At 42.4% G+C, this 24,375-nt stretch overlaps 1 protein-coding gene across 6 annotated transcripts in view; it reads left to right on the top strand.

Annotated features, from left to right (window-relative positions):
* The window catches only part of SPATS2L (spermatogenesis associated serine rich 2 like), a 163,570-nt gene that overhangs the window by 45,217 nt on the left and 93,978 nt on the right, over positions 1 to 24,375 (top strand). Inside the window, exon 1 of one of the 6 annotated variants that reach the window (XM_036023120.1) lies at positions 21,752 to 21,948. The exons of 4 other annotated variants lie outside the window; for them this stretch is intronic. The gene's annotated coding sequence lies outside the window, so the exon portion shown is untranslated. Of the gene's footprint in view, positions 1 to 21,751; positions 21,949 to 22,172; positions 22,196 to 24,375 lie in introns of those variants that run through there. One more of the 6 variants, XM_036023121.1, reaches the window with a different exon arrangement.

The raw sequence follows: 24,375 nt of genomic DNA, 5'->3' as shown, positions 1-24,375 counted from the left end.
GTGAATTATTAGCTCAGACCCTCTCTTTGATCCCAAAGAGGAAAAGATGCATTGGCCAAGACCATGAATTTTTGCAGAAGCTCTTTGTTCTTAACAGAAAAGGATGTTGATGTTCCCCATCTTTGTACAATGAGAGGACTTCAGCTTCAGCCTCCGTGACCTTGAACATGGAGCTGTTGGCTTTGTGCAGTGGAACTTGCCCTTGTAACCAGTTGCCTTTGGCCATCTCCACCTTGCTTACCTGTTTCAGTCTTGTCCCTCTAAAGTCCTCATCAGTGTAGGAGGCTGTTTATTGTCGAGGGTTCTTGTTCATGCCCCTTTTTCCCATTTGGCAGGGTGGTGAGGGGTTGTGTGTAGAAAACACAAGTAGCTTTTCATTGTCCATAGACGTATTTTAAAGTGCTCTCTGGGATACATGAGACAATGCTTTTCAATTTAAGAGAAAACAGCCATGAGTTTGTTATTTGCTGTAACCAAACAAACGAGATTTTAGCAACAAAGGCAGTACCCTTGACGTCTTGCCAGGGTTGTGTTTCATAGCTAAACATGACATTTAGGAAATGTCAACTGTGAATGACTTTTTTAAAAATTGTAATGAAGTATGGTCGGCTATGCGTACAATCCCTGACTTAGGAGAACTTGACAAACAAGTTTCCAGTAGACGTAAAAGGCCGCCCTTCCTCCATCTCTTCCTTTTCAGGACCCCTTTCATTTCTCCTTTTTGCCTTTCCACCCCACCCGCGACCCCTGGAGCCCGCTGGGCAGTGCTATGGGAACTGCCTCTGGAAAACCTTGCCTCTTCTGGGAAAACTGGTTTCTAAGGTGGAAGAAGCTGTGTACGATAGGCGCACTTGGCCCTGACCCTGCAGCTACTCCTGAACAGGACCACGTGGACTCCCTGATACTTTCTCTAATGTGATATAATTCTTTTTAAGTTCATTTACTGTTATTCATTTGGACTTACAAGGATCTTTTTTTTTCCAGAGATCCCATGTCTGGGAGAGAGATAAGGAAAACAACCTTTGTTCATGTATTTGTACGTGCGAATGGGTCAGGCTGTGGTGACCACATGCACCCACTGGACCCTCGTGTATGTTTAGGGCTTTGTAGCTCACTGTTTACAAAAGGTTTCCACACACGTTTGTCCTTCACAGCTGCTTCCAGAGAACTGAAAATATTTGGTCTGGTGGAAGCAGGGCTAGAAAGTGAACATTTTAACTCTGAATTGATGTCTCCCTTATTCCATATTACATTGTGTGTGAATATTTTATGTATATGACTTTGTATGTATACACACATGCTCACATCTCTGCCTTTTAAAATAGTGAAACAAACACATTTCCAGATGATTAGCAAACAGTGTAATTCAGAGAATCTCAAACCATCTCTGACCTCAATATTCTACTATTTTATAAGACCCTTAGACCTGGAAGGTGAAGATTAGATGAATGGATTTTATTGCATAAGCAAGAAGAGATCGAGGGCACCATTTGTGCGCCAATAAAACCTACTTAAAATCTGAATGTTAAGATACTACATTTTGACTGAGAGATATCTGTGTAATAGTTGCTTAAATTATTACTAAAATTCATGAATTACGTTTCTGTTTACAGGCCTAATCCCAGCACTAGTAGCATATTTACATTTGTGGCTTTGACTTACGAGCAGTAGTCCGTCCACTCTGGGTGAAGGGGTATGATTGGTTTCTCCAAAGTGCATCTGCCTCTCGTACTAAACAGCTTATCTAAATATCATTAGATACTTTCACGTGATAGCCTTTCAGATCCAGCTCTAAAGAACACAGTTCTGAAAGTGGAAATGGTAAACAGGCATCTAAGCACATTATACAGTTCTATTTATAGTAGTAATATTGATAGTTCTAAACAGATTGCTCACTGGCAATGAACATATAATGGGAACGTCACAGGAGATGAACTGGTGCCATTTTCCAAGATAGAAAATTCTCACATTTTACATAAAGGCAGAAGTAAAAATGGTTCCAAGAAAAAACATGTGTTAAGAATTATGTGTTTAGCTTAGAAAGAAGGAAAAAAAATTGGGTTATCAAAAACATTGCTTTTTTTTTCCTCCCAAAGTATAGAAACAGTTACCATCCTCTGACTCCATGATGTCATGCTCTGAATAAGAAATGGCAAAGGAAATGGAATTATGCAAATGAGCGATGAACTTGTTATTAATTAGACTTAATGGGAAATTAAAATCTAAAAACAAGTTGGTAAATACTTAATAATGTATTAAGGACCATAGAATTACTGTTCGCTAGAGTTTTGTTTATGATTACAACTGTGTAAAGTTCTACCTGCGTATTTTGTCAAAAACTGTAACATCATCTTCCAGCCTTCTCCACAAATGTTGAATATCGTTCCATTCGCTTTCATCGCCAGGTTTTTCGGACCTACATTTACCCTTCTGATCTTCCCCACTGGGGTAGGCGAGCACTGTTTCTGATAGTCATGTCGTTGGCGGTATCTGTGGAATCACGCTTCAGGCTCACTGCAGCCCTCAGCGTTGCTGGCTAAGTGAGGCCCCTTAGAAATGGAGCTGAACCCACAGTTCATGGGAAAAGCACCTATGTCACCGATGTGCCTTTTTTTAAAATTAAATGCCTCTCTTCTTAGCTTAAACAGGATGTGAAAAGCCAATCCAGACCAAATTACTTTTTCCATACTTTAATACACCCTGGCTAAATTTTAAAGCACAGGATGTATTTTACATGATGAGAACAGGGAAACTTGATTCCCATTTCATGTGGGGCTTGGTTTATGTTCATTCACATTCAAGGAGAGCATGATCATGCTAACCGTGACCTAGCACTGGGTTTTAAAGGTTTTGTCATTAGTTGTAGAGCGTCAGTACGTGTACGAGAGCAGTGCTTGTCCCAAGCGCATTGCAGGTATCATCTTTGAGAGATGACAAGGATAATCAGTTTGACTTCACAGCCGAAGGCACCCAAGCACAGAGTCTGGGAAAGGCTTGCCTAACCACTGAGACTGGGAAACTGCCCTCATGTCAAGCAGCTAATGTTCTGTCACTTGCCAAGCATTTCTGCTACAGGTTCACGTTCGGATATTTTCATGAACCAACTAGATGAACAAACTGTGTGGTCTGGATTAAATACTATCTGCCTAAAAGGAAAGTGAAGTTAGCTAGGAGGCCAGATGGCAGCTGTATTTTCTGCAGAACTCAGTTTGGAAAGTGAGCTTTATGTAATTTTTGGTCATTTCTTACCATCTTAGGCGACTTTTTTCAGAAAGTCACTGAGCGCACAGTTATCAAAAAAGGAATTGCGCAGGCACAGGGACATCATATAACCTGTCCACGGAATTATAGTTACATGATGGAAATGCTTGGATTTCTTTTTCTTCCAGCATTGTTATGACCTACTCCTCTAGCCTTTTTTATTTTCGGCTGGCTCAATTACCCCAGAGCTAAACTGCATAGCTTATAATACCGGGGAGTTCACGTATGGGAAAACGTGGCTGAAAAGGTCATGCACTTATTACTAGTCTTCATCTTGTGGTGGACTAGATTGTTCACTTATGTGCAGCAAACCAGAAATTGTCAACTGCATACACACAAACATGGGGTTTCCTTTTTTTTTCCCCCCAAGGCAGAATGCCATTTCTAAATTGCATCTTCCAGCAAAGTTAGTAAGTAATACCTTGGACTCATGAAGAGTTAGTTGGCCCATGTTCATGTTCAAGAATTTTACTTTGAAGTTATAGGGTGAGTCCCAAGCTTTTAAATAAGAGCAAAGAAACACCAACTCACACTGGGGTTGCTGACGGTGGCAAATCAGGAGAGAGGAAGATTTTGAGAAATCGGTTAAGGTTGTTCATTTTCCAGATGGCGGGATCATCTCTAGGCATATTTGGTTTCTTCTCCTTCTTCCTTTATATTTTATTGGTTGAAGGCTTAATCATATTTCTTGTAACTGACTTTTAGTTTCATACTTTCTTCTCTATAATCACCTTAATCACTCTAGTCAGATTCCCCTGGTCTCCTTCCAGACTCTACAGAGCTGCTCTAACCAAATTCAAATACCATTCCATTCAGCTTGCATCCTCACCCCAGTCTAGTCTTCATAAAACATTGGTGTCATGATGGTGTTTACATCTTAAGAACATTCCATGATTCCATATTTTGTTCTACGGCAAATCAGGTCCGGATATCTCGGACTAGATTTTTACGGCCCACGGTCACCTGCCCCCTTCTCTCTTCTCTTCCCTCCAATGACCAGCTTTATCTCCTGCTGCTCTGCAGTGTGCTGGTGCTCAAGTCAGTGCCTGATGAAAGTCGGCCTCTCTCCCATTTCTGAGATCTCTGCTCTTGGAATAAGGTGTTCCAAGATGAGGCTCACTTGGCATCCCTGTCCCTTTTTCCTTCTAGCTCAGTAAACACCCATTCATGCACAGCTGGCTCACTTCCCATCCTCTCTTTCCAGTTCAGTTCAACACGTGCTTATTGAGTACCTGCCATTACATTCAAAGTCACCTTACAGTGTGTGGTGAGGAGTGCAAAACTGTGTGAAATAGGGTCCCTGCTGTAGTGCCCGAGTCTGCCTGGATTGTTGGAGAAGGACCTCCAGATCCTTCTCTTCTGAATCTCTGTGGTGCTGAAAGTCTAGAAGGCTTGCAGAGTGGTGCTGAAAGCCATCCACTGGGATGCAGGAGGGATATATTGGAACTTGTATGTACATTTTTGCAGCCTTTTCAAATTTATTTGGGTATTTTTATAAAGTGTGTATGAGTACAAAGGTACATGTTCAACATTTACTAATAAATAATATACATATATTGAGGGTCCATGTGCAAGTACTTTTACTAATAGAGTAAGTGATCGAAAAATACATTGAGCCTCAAATTCAGAACAATTTCTCTAGGGCTTTAGGTCATGAAACTGACCCAGACAAGTCTATTCGTTCTCTCATTCAAAAGTTGTTCACTAATCCCTTACAGTGCGCCAGGCAGTGTGGAGAGAGAGAGAAGTCAGGCAAGAGGAGATCAAAATGTCAGATTCATTTCTGATAAAAGCTCACTGGAAAATGTGGCTTTAGATCAGAGAGGGCCAGGATGGTTTGCTAGACCCTCACCCGTGCAGTAAATAGACCCAGACCCAGACCAAGAGGGAAAATACAGCCCCTTTTCTGCCTCCCTCCTTCCCTGCCCCCATCCTCCCAACCAGGGACCTGGCCTGCACCCAAAGCTTGGCCTAGAGCAGGTAAGAAGGCAGAAGGATCCTAGCAGGGCAGAGCAGTAAGGGCTTGAGTGGGTGTACTCGGTTTATTCTTCCAAATGTGCCTATGAGATAAGCCACTCTTTCTTGGGGGAAGGAGAGCAGGTAGAAGACAGAGGGAGGCTAGCAGTGTAAGATTGTCTGTTGTTTCAAATCTATCTCCTAAAAAAACCACTCTCTTCTTTTACCAAAAGAACAAGCAGAAAACAAAAACCTGTTGACAGGATTCTGAATTGTGTAAATAAAAGCCTAAGATGCATCTGTACTGAGGCCTGGGGTTTGATGCCATTATGTGGCTTTGCCCCAGAGTTCGTCATCTGGTTTCTAACACTGTGATGGGACAGAACAGGGGTGTGTGTGGAGTGTGTCTCAACCTCCTCGGGATACCTCTTGGAACTCCTTTCCTAACTCCACCCCCTTAAGCCCGCCTCTTCCTCTCCCCACACACAGAGTCCCTACCATTAAATTTTGCAGTCTCTGGCACATTATGGGATGGAAGACATAGGTCAAGGCATGTGGCCGTGAGAAACAGATGCTTGTTGCTTGTCATTGCTTGTAAACAGAAAATAATGTGCATCGTTCTGGACAGAGAGGGGAAAAGAGAGAGGTGCACTGGAAGCACATCTGGCCCCTGAGTGAGGGAACCTCCTGAGGCAGAGCTCCGACATGATATTCTGGAAGATTAAAATCTATCCAGTTTCTAAATATCTACAGGGAAAGAGATTTCACAACCTCCCTCAATCACTAATTAAAATGATTAACCATAGACTCAGAGAATATTTCTCTCCCAACTGTCAAGACCTTTTGCCTCAGGTTTTTCACAGTGGAAGGGACAGCTCACCACCATCGTTAGTCTGGCACAGTGACATCAGACCGACCACCAGATCTGTGGCTGCACGAGCTGACGCTATGCCACCGTACGCCTGCCTTAGTTTACCCTGACTCCTCTTTGTGACGCCTCTTTGCACCGGCTCCGGTTTCCTGCAACACACTTTAATTGTGGAAACTCAACAAAAGGATTCCATGGTGGTTTCTGTGTTCGTTCATGTATTTGTCCTAAGTATTCAGCTTTAAAAAACTATAATGCTAATTGGTTTCTTTGGGGTATTAGGGTATTTATGCATAGGTCTATAGGATATAGAAGTCTTCTTAATCCGAATATATGAATGCTGGAAATTTCAGGAAGGTTAGTGCAGGAAGTTTTTTGACTAATTATTTAGTCTGGATACTGATTTGGCTGCTGTGGTAAAAGCAAAGCAACAGCTGGCTTAAAAATATAAAAGTCGATTCCTCCCTGATGAACAGTCCGTCCAGGCTGGTATGCAAGCTCCACAGTGGTGGGGCCAGTCTCTACGGTTTCCTGTGTGAGAGCTTGTCCCACTGCCTGGCAAGAAGGAGGGCAAGAGTAAGTGGAAAGCACAGCCCTTCTTTTCAAAGGTACAACCAAGAAGTTGCGCACATCACTTCCATTCGTGGCCCGTTGGTCAGAACTTAGTGACATGAACACACTGAGCTGCAAGGGAGGCTGGAGGTAGGACCTCCAGGTTCTCTTACTAACGGAAGAAATAGAATGGATTTAAAGACAACAGTTAACTCTGTCTCTGGCTTGGCAGAGCCAGCCTGGGAAGCATGTTTTGGCCATGAGTTCAGGCAGGGGACTTGTAAGCAGCATAGAAAAGACATAAAGAAGGAGAAACTCTGGCTCTACAATAGAAGCCCAGACTGCTGGATACACTTGGTGGCAGCCTCGTGGATCTTAGGCCTGTGGTTCAATGATGAGGTGCACCTGTCCAGCTACCAGAAAAGACATTGAAGCTTAACCCCAGGAATGTCTTTGGCTACCGTACAACTGAATGAAAATACATTTTCTAGATGAAGTGTCCAGACCAAATAGGTTCAATGCAAAACCGAGACCACCACGTGGCTCGGTGACTGTAATTTCAACCTACAGAAGTCACGCCGCCTCCACGCCCTCTGGTCTCTGTCATCCCATTAGTGTAAGGTGTGCTACACTTCTCTGGAAGAGGCGGTAACGTAGATTTCAGGCTTGTAGTGATAAAAATAAACTTTCTAAATGCTAGTAAGTGAAAATTTGAAGTTTCAAAAAAATTGTACTACTGCTGCCTTGCAAGATCTGCATTGCTTTAAAAATGTTCTGGGAAAATAACCAGGGAAAAAAAACCCCACTTTGCTGATTACAGTGCTGCATGTGCTCCATCCTGGGACTCGCGTGGTTCGTTTGTTTACGTGATCAGCCAGGCGCTTTTTCCTGTTAGTGTCCGCATCCATCTTCCTCTGCTGTACCCTGGTTTTCATCTCCACCTGACAAAAACAACCTGGATTTTGACAGTCACACTGATTTTTATCTATTTAAACTGCTAGAAGCAAAATCTGATTTTGTGCCTGGCTTTTGTTATTGAAAAAAGTAATAAAAAAAAAACCCAAGGCAGAATTAGATCAGGGACATCCATTATTTTAACCAGGAAACCTAAATATTGGATTAAGTATACAGGGGATGCAAAAAAAAATTGTATTTAAAATTTATTTCTCAGCTGATCATTTATTTCATATACAAATTTAACATTTCTATTGTCTGTTGTGGAAATAATAATATAATAATGATGAAAGCTCTCATTTGTTGAGTGTTCAGTACGAGTCTCCGTTGCACCAATTTCCGTGGATAGACCTGGAGCACTGGATCAGCCCTACCCACACCGCACGCTGCTGCACAGCACAGGACGGAAAACTGAGAAAGATAAACAATAGGTTCTGCTTCAGGATGGTTATTCCCATTTGAATAGAACGTGCGTGCTCCACAGGGGCGTATCGCTCCCAAACTGAAAACCGGTTCTTGGAGAGTGAAAGAAGTCAGGGACTGTGGCGGAGTCGGAGTGAGAGTGCGCTGGGACTGTGGAAGAGGGTCAGCGAGAGGCTGCAGTGCTGGCTTTGAAGATAGGGCGGGGGTGGGGGGGCACGAGCGGAGGCGTGTGGACCCACTCCAGGATCTGAAAAAGGCAAGGAAACAGGCCCTCCTCCGGAGCTTTCAGAAAGGACCGTGGCCCTGCCACCACCTTGACCAGTGACATCCACGTTGGATGCCTGACCTACGGAGCTGTAAGATAATAGGTTTGTGTTCTGTGAAGCCACTCCCTTTGTGCTGATTTGTTACAGCGGCCATGGAAAACCAGTGCACTCAGGTCCCTCTCCTCTTTCATGAGAAGCATAGAATGATCTGTGTCATGGGTTTTCTGTAAGCATAAAATAATCTGTGAGGAAGACTTGGCATAGGGAACCCAGTGACATGTCCTGGACCTGCCAGTGTTCAGACGCGCGAGGCTTGCACTCTTGGAGTGTGCCTTGCCCATATTTAAGTTGCTGAGAGACTTCTTTCTTTGATTATGTCAGTGACAACGGTCAAGTTTTATGTCGGCCCTGTCGCTTTAAGGGGCCCATGTAGATTTCTCCTCAGGTTCATCATGTACTGATTTTATGTTTCAATTGCGGGAGTTCTCTTTCATATACCACCAAGTCTGAGTCTCCCCGCCCCCAAAGCTATCCTCCTCTTTTTCTGCCCTTACTCCCCTCCTCTGCTGTGTCTGAAGAAAGGCCTGCAGGCCTGGTGGGGTCTGCAGAGAGGTGGGCACCCAGCAGGAGCAGAGAGGAGAGAAGGGCCAGCTGCCAACACCCCAGTAAGGGAGTGACAGGCATTCCACATCACAGCCTGAGCCAGCTGGGAAGAATGAACTCCGTGTATCATTTTGTTTATTAACTTAAGCGAAATGTGTGTGTGTTTCTGTCCTTGTTTTCTTAAGTGACTGAGAACATTTTCCCCAAAATGAGAATCTTCGGTGTCACATTTGCTGACTCGCTCTATGAAGTCGATACGGTAGAGCCTGGTGGAAATGCAGTGAAAACCACAGACTTTTCTCTTCTTTGTCGAGTCAGTTATTTTCACAGAGAACAGCTTTTGTGTGATCACAGGGAAAGAAACCAACAGAATTGTATTCCTTCTACCCAAGTGCTGAAACTGTGTGTGTTTACATATGTTATCTTGTAATCCTCACAGCATCGCTGTGAAATAGATATTATTACTCTCATTTCCTGCTGAGGAAGGGAGAGTATCCTCACAATATCACTGTGAAGTGGATTAAGAGATATTATTACCCCTGTTTACAGGTAAGGATCCCGGGACACGGGGAGTGTGGCAGCTGTACTGGGCTGGCGCTGGTTGGCTATGACCGCTGCCTGGGGCTGCTGTCAGCTGGTTCCTTGGGCGGGACTTTTTAGGTGAGGCCGTGTTCCACAGCCCGATTTTCAGTCCTCGGGGCCCTTACATTGGACCTTCGCTGTGTGCTCAGAGATGCTCAGACTCTACAATGACATATTCAGCTAACAAGGTTTTTATATGGATGATGAATAAACCAGAAAGCTATGTCTTGATTACTAGGACATTTCTTTCCTCCTATGGACCAGGGCCTCCCCTTCCCAATATCAAGCGCTCACAGACTCCGTTCGCCCCCCACACCAGTCTGATCCCCGCACTGCCCCAGCGTTCTTTGTGAAACACGCACCTGGCCATGTCACTCCCTTGCTGTGACCCTTCAGGGACACCGTGCTACCCCAGGATACAGTTGAGGATCTATGACCTGAGACACAGGCCTCTCTCCAGATTCACCTCTTGTCTCTTCATTCAGTTCTAGAGATAGTCAGGCCTGGATCTCTTTTGCATCTGGGCTTTGGTGAGTTCTGCTGGCACCATGTTCCTCCTCTTTCTACCTTCTCCATCCTACCCCATTCCTCTGGCTAATTCAGGGCCCAGTTCAGATGTAACGTCCATCTGGAAGCTTCCCTTGACCTTCCTAGTCTTGGCTATTTGTCCCCGACCCCCACCCCAAGTCAAAGTGCCGTCGTAAAACTCTGTACTTCCTCTGGAATAGCTAGTGTTGACAGGTGTCCTGTGTGCTTGCCTGGTAACTCTCACCAGAATCAAAATTCTCTCACGCCAGCATCCAGACTTCATTCACAGTTCTACTGAGTATTTGGCATAAATCTGTGTATATAGGAAATGCTAAAAAAACTTTTTTTCTTGAATAAATAGAGAAGGAAAGATCTATGTTCAAGCCCTAGCCCTTCCACTTTCTAGTTGTGTGACTTTTGACAAGTTCCTTATATGCTCAGAACCTCAGTTTCCACATTTCTAAAAAGAGAAATTTCACTGAGATGATGCACTCATGTTTCCAACATGAATATACTGGATCCTAATGCAACACATTAGCCATTCAGAAACCATGAATCCAGAACCATGTCTTGTACATTATAAGCTGGGAGCACTGCCAAGGACTTTATTTCTCGAACATGGATTGGTTATTTCATTCATTCACTTTTGTACATCAATGGTCACCAGATTCACACCTGCTTTTGTGTTGTTTCTGTCCTTGACCCAATGGTTTTCATTCTGCAGGACATTCTTATTTACAGGGTGGCACTCCAAAAGGAGCCTTTGAAGCCTGAGAAAATAGTAACTTCTGTTTATGTCCACTGTTTTGTTCTTATGTTCCTTTTTTACCTTAAGCAAGTTAATGAAATCCTTTGTTATACTAAGAATTAAGTGAAGGTAATTAAATAAACTACTAGATCAGAACAGCAGTAGCAAACAAAAAAATTGCAGAATCTGCTGATTGCCCATGGACAGTGTGAGTGTCAAATGTAAACCACTGCCATGGCCCCACGTCGTGTCTGCCGGGCTAACTGCGGGGGGAAGGAAGGAGTCTGTGGCAAACTGCAAGAGTGTATTTGAGCTTCTGCATTTTGGAGGTTGCATCCTTGTACCTTTCTAAGGCTTGTTATCATAGGAATCATAAGCATTACCGTGTCTCAGGGACTTCTTGCTAGTAAATCAAATATGTTTAGCTATTTCATTAACATATGTAATAATCTGAAGTAGTAATTTACTAAAAGTTTCTATAGGTGTTATTGATTTTTCCTAAAATTTGCTCTCCATTTCCTGGTAATTGTGACTAATTCAAAATTTAAAGATAGACTGGAAGTTTCTCAAGCATTATTTTTGAACTTTACTGCAAAGTCTTGATCAATATTGTTGAAATGATGTACCTGATGGGCTAAAACATCAGTATTCTAAGTAAATTCACTATGAATGATTTTTATTCTCACTTCTTCATTGAAAGTTTGCTTACCAATGCCAAATTTATTTCATTTTTGGACAAAACCACATTTGGCCTAGTTTACAGGCTAATTAGCATTAGGGGTATTTTTTTCCTCCTCATCACTTTCATGTGTTATTGCTTATTTAGCAATCCATGATGATCTCTGACCTACTGACTCAGCAAAGCCCTCTCCAAGGTCAGGTGGCCATGACCTTGTGTGGACAGAGCATGGTCTGTTAGCAGCACATCAGGAAAACAGCAAAGACAAATGGATTTGTTGTTTTTCTACTAACAAGTTACTCTGAGCTCCAATCACAGCCAATAAAAGTGATTTGATGACTCAAATTCTTTGCACAAAAACTTTGATAAAAATCTATACTTTTCAAGAAAATAAGAGTATGTCTTTATTTCATAAGGAAAATAAATTGTGTCTTATTTGGGAACAGCTTTTGCATTTGATTATAGATTACTTAAATTATTTTGCAAAAAGTAGACTAAAGAAATTAAGAAAGGAATGCTTATATTTACATGTCTTAGTATTAAAAGTGAATTCCAGTTGTTATTCTACATATGGGTTATATGGGTATATAAATTAAAGTTCCCACTCAGTTGCCACTGAGTGGCACCTGAGTTCCCACTCAGATCCCACTCAGTTGATCAACTGTTCATGCTGGAAATCAACTGAATAATATTATAAACTTGGCTATGTTCTTTAAAAATGTTAATTATTTCCATCATTAAAATCAATGATTCTTAATGGTGGGTTGTAAAGGATATAGTTTATAAACAATGTAGTACTTTGTCTCATAGCTCTGATTTTTAAAATTACTATATTTAATTTGATATTTCAAAAAACATAGGAAAATAGCCCTGGCTGGCGTAGCTCAGTGGATTGAGCGTGGGCTGTGAACCAAAGTGTCACAAGTTCAATTCCCAGTCAGGGTACATGCCTGAGTTGCAGGCCATGACCCCCAGCAACCACACATTGATGTTTCTCTCTCTCTCTTTCTCTCTCCCTTCCCTCTCTAAAAATGAATAAAATAAAATCTTTAAAAAAGACATAGGAAAATAAGAAAAGTTTTAGTGCCAAAAGATTGAGAAACCCTATTTTAACTAATCTACAGTTTTAAAAAAGGCAGAATTTTTTGACAGAAAAGAAACAGAAGGACAACGAGTTGTTCCTCTGGAACAGGAATCGGGTCATTCCAGGAGAGGCAGACGCGTGGGCAGTGAGGTTAGAAGGAGGAAGAAAAAGATACAGTGCCCAGAAGAATCCCTTGCACACAGTAGGCACTCAATAAATAGTTCGGAGTGAATAAACGAACTTAGACCTCCTGCCATACCCAGCATTGATGAGATTTACTTCTGATACAGCATTACCGCAGTGACATGAAGGTAATTAGTAGGAGTGATGAGAGACTCACGCTATTCGGGCATTTGCTAGAAGTTTTTTATTTGTGTTTAAATGAAAAGAGGGTCTCAGATACCAGTTCACCTCACTGACATTTTCATCTCTTAAGAAGGTCAAGAAAATGAAAGGAACTGTTATTTTGGATCTAATTTTAACCAAAAAGAGATTGGTTAGTGAAACAGAAGTGGAAGGAACATTTACCCATTTATTCAATAAATATTTTTTAATGTCTGCTGTGTGCCAAGCACATGGAAGGTTGTGAGGCCATGTCTTTTTAGCTTTTGGGATAATCAAGGAGCAGATGATGGATATAGCCAGACATGTGTTATAGTCTTTATTCGGAGGAGTAGATGTGATTGTACAGTATGAGACTCTAAAAGAAGATGTCTAAAGAAATGAGAAACCCAACCCTTTAGTTCAGTTTAGGGTCCTTTCTACGAGCCCTCCTCAAACCTCCCTTCTCAAATCTTATATCCTATTGCCTGCAAAGGATCATAATTGCCTTCGTACTCATCTCTATTTATAGCGAAACTTTAAGCTTCTAGAAGTCAGGGCTGCATCGATCATGTTTATCTTTTTATCCTAGCAAATAGGACAGTACTCAGCACATAGCTGATATACGCAATAAATCACACACACACGTACCAAGTCCAGCAGCCCCCAGTATTTTGAATGATTAGAGTTAGAGGTTTGAAAGTTCTAAAAATGAGGAAGACAGAGGGCTGTGGCTACAAAGGGCATGTTCAGATTAATTGCAAACATAAAAGACCGTTTAAAGAAGAATGCAAGGGGAGGTACGTAACCAAAGACAGATACCAAAGAAAGAGATACTTCCATTACATGTCAGAAAGCCTAGAGTCCAGAGTGAGCTGAAGTATGTAAAAAATGCTAAAAATAACAAAAAGAGACTTAAAAGCTGGCAAAGAACAGTCCTACAGAAAATGAAATTCTACTTGAGTGAATATGCCAGACATAGAAAACTGGAAAGCTTGTGAAGTCAAGTGTATTGGTCCCATTTTTTGATAATGACATAATTATAATTTTTGTTGAGACTGAAACTATTTTTATCATGATTTTTTACTGTAGAATTTTATTTTACTTTTGTAGAAAATAAAAAACAAGAAAGGGATAGGACCCCTGGTGATAAAAACCAAGGGCTATTCATATCTTCTTATTCTTGCCTTGTAATCCAGCGTTATGATTGCTCATGTGGGAAGGGTGGAAGGCAGTGTGACTGGGAGGGATTGGAGGCCCACGGAGGCAGAACACCAGGCCCTGAGCCCTCTGTCGTGGGTCGGGGTCTCCAGGCCCAGGTGGTCTCTGCAGGCCTGAGAACCTCACACCTGAAACTGTCCCACTTCAGCCAGCCCTCTGGGGATTTCAGCTAATGGAGAAATCCCCCCAAACCTGGAGCTTGACAAAAAAGAAAAAACATCAAATCCCAGTAACATTTTGGAATGTATTCTGAAACTTTGAGGACACTTAGGAGGGAAAAGTGATGATCATGAGGCACCAAGAAGTCAAGCAGGACTAAGTGATTTTCCTGTTCAGTAGAGTAACTGGAATACAAGATGAAGAAAATGTGGTAGAGACGATGTGTATGAATGTCCTCACAGCAGTGTTCACAGTATCTCAGGATTTCATTGCGGATTTAGTGGAGAAATAGGAACTGAATAACAGAAGAGTTAAGTGGATTCACAGCTAGGTTCGCCTAACCAAACCCAAACGGAGGACTAAAGAATGGGTCCATGAGATCAGAGGGGGTGGTCTGTGGACATCTACTTGTGTTTTACCCCAGATATGTCTTTATCAACGACTCAAACGATTATGAAGTTGATGAAAATAGTAAGAATTCTATGTGTCCAACACTTTTCTATTACTCCATATGTATTTAATTCTTATGGCAATTCTATGCAGTTGACACTTTTATCTCCATGTTATAAATGAGTAAACGACAGCACAGAGAGTTTAAGTAATTTCTTCAAGGTCACATAGTTTTTAAGTGGCAGAGCTGATTTTCAAGCCCAGATTGTTCCCTTAATGGCATAAATTATGTCAATTTGTAAATGACCAAAGTGAAATGTACAGCTAAAGTGAAAAGTTATAGATTTGATATTAAGAGAATTCTAATGGCCTGGAAAATCGGCCAAATTAACTTGAACCAGATATAAACTCATGTATTTAAGTTCCAAAAAATCAACTGTAACAGTGAAGATTGGGGAAGTGGGACTTACCAATAAATCAGATGAGGAAGTTTGAGGGTTTTATTTAATATGGGTTCGTTATGACCAATGTATAGTGTGATCTCATCAACAAAATGCATTCTTAGACTGCATTAAAAAATAAAGTCATATAATGCATATATATACACATATATACACACATGTAGACATATATAGGATGAGAAGACTTAATACCGTCATATGAGGAATGAATGAACTCTCAAAAATAAAGTTCTAAAGGTCTGACAATATGAAATATCCACAAAATAATTTGTGTATCTATGAGTCCTCTCCCACTCTAACATATGTTTTTTTGGTGAATGATTCTGTGCTAGAATAGAGAAAGCATACTTAAGACAAATCTGTTTTGCACGAGTGGTTAGGTTTATGGAGTGTCTGAGGCAGAACTAGGAGCATTGCATGGGAAGTTACAGGCAGGCAGTTGACTCCACTTTATCGAAGAATTTACTCTTGTGAGAAGAAGCCATATGAGGAGGCACTGAGTCTCCACCATGGTATTTGTTTGAACCATGGCCACTTAGTGATGTTGCAAAGGAGATTCACTTATAGGTCAGGAAGATGGGAGACCTCTGAGTCCTTTCATAACTCCCAAAGAGTGGAAAAGTACTAGACTCTCCCTGTGAAACAAGTCATGAGGGATGGATGTTGAGTTGTGTTGAAGGTGAACCAGCCTGCAGGACTGGGGGTAAGGTGAGACCTGGAGGTGCTTTCCAGGGGCGTTAGATTGAGTTATGAACCAAGTCAACAAAAATCTCAGTTAAAAGATGTTTGTTTGTGTCTTCCTGGCAACAGTTTCATTAGACTTTTGCCTCAAGTGATAAGCCACAACAAAGCCATCTAGTAGGAGGCCATCTTGGCCCTGCCTGCCAACAGGCTCTTCCATAACAATCTCAGATTCCTCATCACAAAAAGCCCAAAGCAAATACTTCCGGGAGTATGCCAAGTACCAGCTCGACCTCACTTGGTTTCAGTTTCCATTTCACACTCTCAGACAAACATGACTAAGACAGAACGAGAGCACTCCAGATGCTTCATGGGAAACTTAAATACTGAGGAAAAACTATAGACTACATTATCTTCCCTTTTGGAATCCTGGAGTTGGAAGGATTCAGAAGTCTCCCATCTTCATGAACTGTGAGTGAATGCCCTCTCCAGCATCCCATTAAGTGGCCATCCAACCTCTGCTTGAACAAATTCTGTGATAGGAGACTCACTACCTCCTAAGACTGCTCCCACCTTTTAAAGACACCGGATGTAACAGGAAGAAAGGGAAGGGACCATGAGATGGCAGATGAAAGAAAGGATGAGCAAGAATATGGAAAATGGTCTGCGGAAGTGTATTCCCCGGTGACTGTCCTCACTGAGAAGTGGAGAAGAAAATTTACAACACTGACGTAAACTATTCTTCCCATTGATAATTTTCCTGTTCCTTATGGCTCTTTGCCAAGCCATCTTTACATTTCGGATTCTAATTCTTGTGAATGCTAAGATTTCTCAATGGGAATGAACCCACTAAATAATTTTTACACGATTCCCTGTCTTTGCATTGAACCAGAACAATGGTAGCAGACTAATGGAATAAGCACAAGCCTGAGAGTCAGTTTCAGAGGTCTGAGCCCCGCCTTGCTGTTGACTGGCTCTGAGACCATCTATAAAACAGAGAAAGGAATGTCTGACTCACAGTGAGCATCGTGAGGACTCAGTGAAACAGACAGATAAAATCATCCAGCATGGTGCCTGAGGGGGATTTTGTCATGTTTTCTCTTGTATCCCCCAAACCTAGGACAATGGAGATGCTCTGTACACTTTGTTAAATTAACACTGAATGAAATGAATGAATGAGTGAATGAATGAATGAATATGCTCAATATATGATAGCTCTAGCTAAAGTGATGGCAGTGTAATCAGACATGAGAGTTTTTATAAAGCAAGAGGCTGATTATTCAGAGGTTTGAAGGAGAATACTTTGTTGTAGCTAAATTTTTCCCCCATCATGTAGCGTAGCTTCAGTATTTTTAAAAAGCTAAACTAAAATTGTGACCATTTTGTAGTCTTTGTAGTCCTTCCTTAGTTCTTACCCTGTATTTTTCATGTGATATCTAGAATGATCTCATTTTGTGTAGTCATATTATTCGAAAGCTTGAAATGAGAAATGAAACCAAATCTGGCTGACAGTCATTCAGAAATAGACTTTTTTAAAGTAGATTATTTTTTCAAAGACATTTCCCCTCACTAATACTTCCTCATTTTTTAAGCATTTAGTAAAACAACAAGAGTGTCTTTTCAGTTTCTGGTTATGTCTATTTCAAGACTTGAGTTTTGTAGTTGCAAATGCTCCAGATGTAACACCGGGTAAAAATAAAACCAAATGACATCTTTGATGTAACGTATGAATTGCTTTCCTTGAGTTAAGTGAAACTCAGCTGCGTAGTTTTATTTGTTTTGAAGCGTTTATTATTAGTCAGATTGTAATGCGTTTTTGCAAAACTAAAAGGACAAAGAATCAAGTTGTATCAAGTTGAAATGGTTAAAAAAATACAGCATTTCAAGAATAACAGAGAAAATAAGGCCCAGTTTCAGAACTTTGTAAGCAACAATGGCAGTGGGGTAAGACGAAGAATTGGGGGTGGGAAGAGGGTGAGAAGAGCTCTCCCATTTGCTAAGAGGAAAATGAAACAAAGGTATTATCTCTCTGCTTCATTACAAACAGGACAAGCATATAATTGAAACAACACCACATAACACTTTTTTACATACTATCTTTTGATGTCATCTAATTGCTTACTGCCTACTAATCTTATCTCCCGTCAATCCTAAAATTATACTGCATTGAAATGAGCTAACCCACTGCATGTAGCCAAGATGCATAGTGGACTCCCAATAATATTTACTGACTGACTTGTGCACAGTGCAAGTAGGTTTGCTTTCCGGCCTCAGACGTGACTTGTTTGTTCCTGCCAGAGAGGTTTCGGTTCTGCCCTTCCTCTTACCTGAGATGCCATTCCCATCGTTGCCAGCACTGCCTCCAAGCAGTGGAAAAGAGCACCGCCTCTCAGAGCCCCAGCGTGATTAAACCCACCTAAACCAGTCATCTCCCCTCTCTAGAAACTCCTTTTGTAAACATGGTTGTAGTCATTTCGTAATGACTTGTGTAAGATTCTGTCACTGGCATTCTTATTTCTCTTGGCTCTGACACACCCCATGCCCACAATCTACACCATCAAGAATAGGCATATATACAATGGAATGTTACTCAGTCGTGAAAAAGAATGAAATCTTACCATTTGGGACAACATGGATGGACCTAGAGGGTATTATGCTAAGTGAAATAAGCCAGACAGAGAAAGACAAATACCATATGATTTCACTTATATGTGGATACCAAAAAAAAAAAAAAGAATGGACAAAGAAAATGGAAACAGAGAACATTTTGATGTTTGCCAGCTGGGAGAGCGGTTGGATGGCTGGGTGAAACAAAGGGAGGGATTAAGAAGTACGAATTGCCAGTTAAAAAAACAATGATGAGGATGTAAAGTACAGCCCAGGGGATGTAGTCAACCATACTGTAATCACTACACATGATGTGAGGTGCTAGACTTACCAGGAGGGTCACTTCTTAAGTTATGTAAATGTCTAATCACTATGTTATATGCCTGAAACTAACATAATATTGTATGTCAACTCTAACGGAATTTTTTTAAAAGATTATTTTAAAGTAAATTGTGGAAAAAGACTAGGCATTCAGTCTTATTTCCCATAGGGACACACGCACGACGCCCTTCCGCATGCAGAATCCAGCCTGTGGGGAGCACGCTCACTCCAGGACACATTCTGCAGCTGAATGAGGAAATGTTCAGCATTAGTAAACAAATCAGGCAACGCTGCTGGCCTGCCCCTGTCAGTCTGCCAGAAATGGGTATGAATGGAATCGAGGCTGCGAGAGATGGATCTCTTAAGTCAAACAAGTGACCAAAACCTAATACATTTATCCCTCCAAATTGCTTTAAGGTAGATTGGATGACTAACAGAAAGCCTTCCAAAGGGAAATAACATGTGGTATTATATTCATTCCAGAGGCCCATACAATATTTGAACTACTGTACAAAAATAGCTTTGATTTATTCAATCTTTAGAAAAGTGAGTTGGAAGAGATTGAACTACATGTTGCTAAAGCTTACAGGCCATCATGAGCACTGGATACTTGCCAAACCTTCCCCAGTGTGAGCTGAGCCCTAGGGCAGGTCGGAGCTCAGGGTAGAGATGCCGAGGTGTCTGCTCCTGGGCCTTTTAGGCTGGAAACTAAAAGAGTACGTGGCCAGGCCATGCGAAGGCTGGCAAAGAACCCACAGCATGCATGTGTTATCACCAGCAAATAAGATCCGTATCTATCGGTGGAGTTACAGGGGTACACAAAGTTGAGCTTACTGGCTAAATGTGTTTACTGTTGGGTTGGAAACCAATTATTTTTCGTTTTCTCATAATGTATAACAAAGTAAAATTTTAGCCTTTCTGTTTTGAACAGAGCATAGGCTAGTCTGGTGATCAGATTATCCCCAGTACAAGTCTCTGCATTAAGAAGAAATAAAAGAAGTAGAAGATGTTGGGGAAGTTACCTGGTTAAAGATATGGGCTACATGGGGTCCAATGCAGGGACAGGAGGAGGGCTTGGGGGCTCGTGATCAGACCTGGACTCTGAGAATGACTGAAACCTTGCGGGGCTGGCGATGTGCAGGAGGAGGGTGGGGCGTGGATCGAAGGGCGTGTAAAGAGATGCGGCTAAAACAGCACTTGACAGTGTTGGTTTTAATGGTAATATTTAAAATGATAACCCAGTCCTAGGTGTTGAAAACTGGAGAAGCGAGAGGACACTTAACTCCTCTTTTCCCACAGGTCTTTATTGAACAATTAATTGTCAAAGGCATTCTACTAGGTAGTTTGGAAAAGTGAAAGGAGAAGTGGAATTTATCAGAGATAGGCTTTTTAAAAGAAAGGGATTATTTTTGTAATTTAATAAATCTATTAATATCTTGTATGTTTGAAGCCTTTTTGAAGTATTCATTAATTTTCCCAAAACATCATATTCCAGGTGACAAATTCCTGTTTTTTATTATAGTTATAAATTGAAATGAAATTCACTAGAATAATAAATATGACCTCTAGAATTTTGAACATGTCATAAAATGGTCAAGATGAGTTTTTATTATCTGTGACTGTATTAGAATAAACTCAAAAACATTAAAATCGTATTAAGTCTCTCTTACCCATCTTGATACAATTACCTGAAATCAGAATGTGTGAAAAGAGATTTAGTAATTTTTATGTTGTTCTCTTAGTAGCTCTAAGATTTTATTTGAACTGTGCTCTTTCTATGCTGTAATTGCTTACTGTCCTCACAAGACAAATACCTTAGCTATGAATTTGGTTGCTAGGGAGGGAGGGCACTGATGGCATCTGGTAGCCACAAGGCAGGAACACGTGACCTGGCATGGGTTTCAGAGCCCTTCTACGGGGAAGAGGTATTAGAGTTTTGCATTTACTTTTGCTTGTGCCTCGGCCGTAAGAGCATGGAAAACAAATGAGCCTGTGGGCACGGAGCCCTAAGAGTTTATATCCCTCCTAGCAGTGCCACAGTCAGGCCTGGGCTGTGAGGAGGGAAGAGGATAGCCCGCTGAGGGCAGTCTGTGGTCAGGAGGCTGTGTTTCAAGGGCCGCCTCCATCACTGCCTGGACGCATGACCACAACCCCTCAAGGCTCTGTTTCTCATGTGCAAAATGAGCAGGATGGGCAAAGCAACCGCATAGGCTGAGGAGGAATCTAAGGAGCATATATATATATATATATTTTTTTTATTCGTAGCACTTGCAGTGTGTCAAGCACTGTTTTCCTCACTTTACAAATGTGAACTCATTTTATCCTCATTACCACCCTACAAGATAGTTAACTATTATGATTCTAATGTTACTGATGGGCAATGAAGGCATGGAGGGGTTGAGTAACTTGCTCAAATCCCAAAACTAGTCAGAGGCCAAGTTTGGGATTCAAATTTGGTAAACTGTCATTACTTATTTTTCTCTACCATATAAGATAAGGATGAATCTAAACAGCAGAAAATAGGCAGTGGTTCCTCTTTGTCATCATTTAAGGGCCCAAGATACTACGGTTGTTGACAGAGGCACCTTCATTAAAACAGATGCGACAGGGACTTCCTGGCTGACTTTGCCTGTGGGTGGTTAGCGAGATGGGGACCAAGAGAGGCCTAACCCTACAGAGAAATACCACCTAAGACCATGTTCAACGACATGTTAGTTTTTAAAACATCAAACCAGAATACAAGTGGCAAGTATCGGACTAACTGGCCTGAAGGTGAAGCAGGTCCAACAGGTAAGAAAGACTTCTCCAATCTGACCCCCAACAGTTACCCCTCCGCCATGCTCCTCACACTAGCTATTCACAAAACGTCTGTACCCCCCCCCCCCCCCCCCGGACATGGTAGTACATTATTCATTAAGTGCAACATTGGCCAGCAGATACTTCCAGCTAGGTCCAGGACCAGGAACTAGTTTTAAAAGGGGGAGGAGCCTCCGGGCGCAGTGCTCAGAATGTTTGCTAATTGATTGGTATGCCCGTACTGGTGTCACTAGAAGATTAGAAGCCCTTAGCCAAGACCATATTCAGAAACTGACCTTTGGAACGGTGACTCCAGCCCCGGCCTGTACTGTCTCAGCCTCCGGAGCAGTGTAAAGGTTGCCAATTCAGTCTTAACGCTGTGGCTTTCCCAAGATAAGAAGAGGGAAGAACTGGGCACTCACTAACGGGCTGGGAGGCAAGCGCACCGGGCAGTTTTACCAAAAGGGAGCAAGCAGTTTCCCCGAAGGTGAGTCTCTCTGAGCCTCAGGTGCCTGAGGCCACCAGCAGGTTTCTCTGCCACACCCAGCATCCTGCCACCTACCCAGGTTTCTGGCTCTGTCTGCGTCACTTTTGAGATGACTTGTTGGTCACAGTAAAAGCCAAGTTCGTAAATGGGGCCAGCTGGGGGACAGGGCTCTTTTGCCTACTGAGAAAGCCAGTCGTTGGGCTGTGCGCTGGGATTCCTAATTTGGAACACCAGGAAACCTTCAAAAGTGAGTTGAGGATGATTTTGTTGGAAAACCTTGGGAGGCACACTGATGGGTGGGGGAAGAGGCATACGGAAGGTGGGGGGAGGCACGGGGCAGGGGGCTGGCTGCCAGGGAGTTCTCTGCTGCTGGATGCCAAGGCGCTGCCTCATTCCCTAGTATTTCTTTCACCGTGTGAATTAGTACATCATATACTGTTTGTATTCAGCCTGTGCCAGTGACATTTCAAGGAAGTAGGAAGAACCTGACTTTCTCTGCTACTTTGAGAACATCATTAAATGTTTACTAAGAGAGTTCCGGCTTAATGAACTAGGAATGTTGTGAGTTTGTCGGAACAGAGGGTTTTGAAGCCAGAATGCGCCCTGCAACGATGATGGCTCCCTCCACCACACGTTTATCCCATGACAAATGAGCGCCCAGAGTTGGCTCTGAATGCATAGCTCTTGTTTGCCAGATTTTCTCAGGATTTCTCTTTGCCAGTCTAGATTTATTGCAGAACCACAGTGTGTGTTTTCTTTGGGGATGAATATGCAGTGTTTTCCCTTAAAAGATGCTAGAAAACGTTTTTAAAATCATGCAGCCTCTGCCCACCTCCCCAACCCGCTACCTGTGAAACTGCCGCTAACCCTCAGTCATACCTGGTCTCTGCGATGGGGAGACCTATGAGCTGGGGAGATCACAGCCCCAGTGTTGCTGCGCCCCGAGCCCTGAGCTAGGTCAATTCCAACTCTCATTTCCTGAGTCTTTTTTGTGTGTTTATGTACACATCTGTCTCCGTCCAACGGTATACACTCCTTTGGGGGCAAGAGCTCTGGAGCCAGGAGGTCCAGTCCAGTTCTCAGCTCAGCATCTTTCTAGCTCTGTGACTTGAGTATGTACTTAGCTTTCTGGGATAACATATTCCATGGGGTTATTAGGAGAATTAACTGAGATAGTACATGGAAAGTGCTTAGAGCAGTGCTGGGTGCACTGTTCAAAAAGTGTTACTTTGTGACCGTTGCCAGAATTCCCCATAGAGCCTGGCGCATTGTAATGTTCAGTAAATGTCAGATAATAGGAAAAAACACGGCCCTTTCCGTAGGAATTGCGCGTAGCTAGTTGGAGAGCTGGGGGAAGGAAAGACGAAACGAGCGCATATTTCTTTTTCAACATTTGGAGAGTTTGTGGTGAGGTGCTTGCTGCTCTGGGGTGTGAAGGAGAACTGTGCTTGGTCTTTTGTCTGAACCCCTTGGGGATTTGGGATTTCCTCAGCAGGCGATGGGATCTGCTGGGAGAGAGCCCATTCTGGTGTGCTTGGAGAGGGTGGGATTTATTCCGCTGAATCTCATAACATTGGCCACTTCCCCTTTTCCTTTCCCAAGACATCTCTGAGGATGGGCATGTTTTAAAGATGTGAGTTGACATCACAGCATCTCGAAAGAACTGACCATAATTAAATTGCTGATACAAGAGGGAACTTGCACAGGCCCGGGCCACCCACATCTCTATGGAAACACATGTTTGCTCGAAAGCCCAGCCATCAGAGGCAGGGCTTCCCAGGAGCCAGCGTTGGGTCACTTGGAAAAAAAAAAGACATTTATTTATATTCTCAACACGTCAGAGACCTATGAAATGAAATAATTTCAAATTAAATAGAAAAACCATGCCGTAGATGAATGCTAATAGAGCCTGCGTGCGCCCTCCCCCCGCTGCTTGCGGCGCCTGAGATCCACTGCATTTATTTTAGCCCTCCTTTGCTCTTTTGCTCCCATTTGCATTCTGCTGCCATGGGGAGGTGGTTTGGCACTTTATGCAAAAATGGTTAATCTTCATTCATACGCACTTGCCAGCGCTAAAATGGAAAATTCAAAGCGGGCCTGCCATCCAGCGTGCTTTGTGCTGCTCTCGCCTCGCTGTGTGTGCGGCAAGCACAAGGGCGTGTGGTTCCGGTGGCTGTGCCTCTGACACACGCACTCCGGTGCGTTGAGTGAAGACTTGCTCTCACAAAGGTCTGAAACTCGCATCAGCACATCTTGCCCTAGATGTGCTCAAGTGATATTCTTAGTGATTGGGAGCTTTTATCTGCCTCTGGAAGCAGGCCTTTTCAAATAAGTATTGACTGTTAATGACCTGTTTAAATAAAACATTCAATTTTCTTTCTTCCCACGACAAAGAACTTAGTAGCAATGACATTTCTAAACCAAAGG

Source organism: Phyllostomus discolor, chromosome 4, assembly GCF_004126475.2.
Source record: "Phyllostomus discolor isolate MPI-MPIP mPhyDis1 chromosome 4, mPhyDis1.pri.v3, whole genome shotgun sequence".
In the NCBI taxonomy this organism is placed as follows: Eukaryota; Metazoa; Chordata; class Mammalia; order Chiroptera; family Phyllostomidae; genus Phyllostomus; species Phyllostomus discolor.
This window is presented reverse-complemented; position numbering and strand designations above follow the sequence as displayed.